Consider the following 2,143-nt stretch of genomic DNA (forward strand, 5'->3'; position numbering starts at 1 on the left):
TACTCTGGGAACCCAACCTCGGGTCAAAACGAGAATGCAAATGTGGCACTTAGTTCAGTTTACAGACGCGTGTAAGCTGGTTGTGTGTCGCCTAGTGATGGACCCTCTGCTATGCCTCTCTCGGAAAGATCACAACCCTCATGACATCTGTGAAAGTGTGCGCCAGCTGGCAGGGTTCCTGTCGTGTGAGATGACCAGGACTGAACTCGGGTCCCTGTTAGAAACAGAAAAGCTTGACTTGGAAAACCTAGAATTCCAGCTGATGAGGAGGCAAAAAGCCCAGCTGACCCAATCAAGAAAGACCTCAATAAACAACCTGTGCTGCAGTTTTGGGTGGTTCTTGTCTTTTCTGTTTGAGATTCATTTCCAGGTAGATTTAGTGCCAGTGAGAGTTGTTGGGTAACCCACGCTGTCCAGAGGAGCGGTAGAGGCTTCTGAAGATCAGACTCCCTCCACACGGCCCCACTGGTGCCCCAGCCCTTCCCTGCAAGGACCATTGCTAGAGGACGGGGGATAGAGCCAGAGAGATGGGGCTATCAGCCTTTGACCGCTCAGCCGAAATGGATACACTGATAAAGGGAGACAAGTAGTGCCAATTCTGTGGGCGGTTTTTATGCTGGTTCACCTGTTTTCTAGAAAGAGTGACACCCGTGATCGTCTCTCCATTCTGACATGGTTCCAGTATGGAGCCAGGTGGTTCAGAAATGAATCTTTGGTCTGTGCCTTGATGGTAGTTGTGCACTCTCACCCTTTAAGTGGCTTGTAAAGGAATGAGAAGTCACTTGAGCATGTGTTTTAACAGCCTCCACGGGGCAGCTGCAGCAAAGAGCGTCAGGTAAACCCGGAGGAATTCTCTGCTGCAGTAGTCTGATATTGCACTTGGACAAGTTAAATTCCTGGAGAACCCCACATTGGTTCAGTAAACCGGTTCTGTGCAGAAAACAGGATTCAGGGGTATAAGGACCACTAGACAATTCCTGTATACTCCTAAGGTGCGCGGACTGGTGAGGTAGGAACATTCAAACACACCCAAAGTGAAACCGGTCTGAAGGGGAAGAAGCAAAGACTCAGAAAAGCCAAATCCCAAAGATGCAGGCCCCATCGAAATTCCCGTCGGTGTCGAGGAGCATTTACCTGGAGCTTAGGGGACCTGAGCCAAGACTCCAGGATTTGACCCAGAAGAGGGACAGGCTGCACTTGACCACGTGGCTTATGGGTGGTAGGCACTCTGTTCCCTTAGAGATCCCAAGGAACTATGCGTGTTGAAAATACCCACCAAAAATGGATCAAAAAGCCTCCAGTTGTATATACCGCTGTTGTCGGGCTGTTACGGCAATGATCTCCTTCAGGCAGGGTGGAGTGACCCGCCATGGTTTACCAGGTACCAGCGGGCTTAGCTTGCACACCAGTCTTCTTTTGCTCTTGGAACAAACAATAACCTGTTCATCCAAGTTCCAGGGAACTTCTCCTCCTACAGATCATTTTCGGTAAAAAGTTGGCACATCAGCCCAGAAAATAAACAATGTCGACATCAGCTTGGGCTGAAGTGCATTCACTTTACTGCTTCCTTGTCGTTTTAAAGGAGGAGTTAATCATTGGTAGATAAGGTGGCACAGCTCCCGTTCTAAACCGTAACTCCATTTTGGTGCATCTCAGGCTTTCTGTATGTGTGGGCATGTTGGGCTAGCTCCTTTTTAAGCGGTGTGATGCCTGGGGCCAGGAGAAACTAGACTGGAGAAGTTGGAGGCATTGCTTCATCCAGGGGGAACCAGTTCGCCTGCCTTTGTCTCTTGCCAACGTACAGGTAAGTCAGCTAAGGCCCTGCAGTTTAAGCAGAGCTGTTCTAAAAAAGCCAGAGGAAGTGAATAGTCTTGGATTTCTTGCCTCCCCCCGCTGCATGAAAAATTGGTAGAATCTGTTATAACAAATATTCCAAAAAGCACAAATGTTTGTAAATGAAGTCAAGCCAGATGTCGTTCCAAGGAGAGGCTGAGCAAAGAGAAGTAAGAAGCAGTAGGCTTTGGGTTACAGGGCTGCAGGGGAAAGAAAGTTGAGAAAGACCAATGCAAAGGCTGCACTTCGGAAAGAACAATCTAATGCACAAGGGCGTCCGGGACTGCCTGCTTGCCAAAAAGGTGGCGTA

The 2,143-nt window shown here is 48.9% G+C and overlaps 1 protein-coding gene across 1 annotated transcript in view; it reads left to right on the forward strand.

Moving 5' to 3' along the window:
- Positions 1–1,595: 1,595 nt before the first annotated feature.
- The window catches only part of LOC109295094 (complement receptor type 2-like), a 49,586-nt gene continuing 49,038 nt past the window's right edge, over positions 1,596–2,143 (forward strand). The window contains exon 1 of the mRNA XM_019513747.1: positions 1,596–1,804. The gene's annotated coding sequence lies outside the window, so the exon portion shown is untranslated. The remainder of the gene's footprint in view (positions 1,805–2,143) is intronic.

This window comes from Gavialis gangeticus, unplaced genomic scaffold (genome assembly GCF_001723915.1).
Source record: "Gavialis gangeticus isolate Ggan-Ray unplaced genomic scaffold, GavGan_comp1, whole genome shotgun sequence".
Taxonomy (NCBI): domain Eukaryota; kingdom Metazoa; phylum Chordata; order Crocodylia; family Gavialidae; genus Gavialis; species Gavialis gangeticus.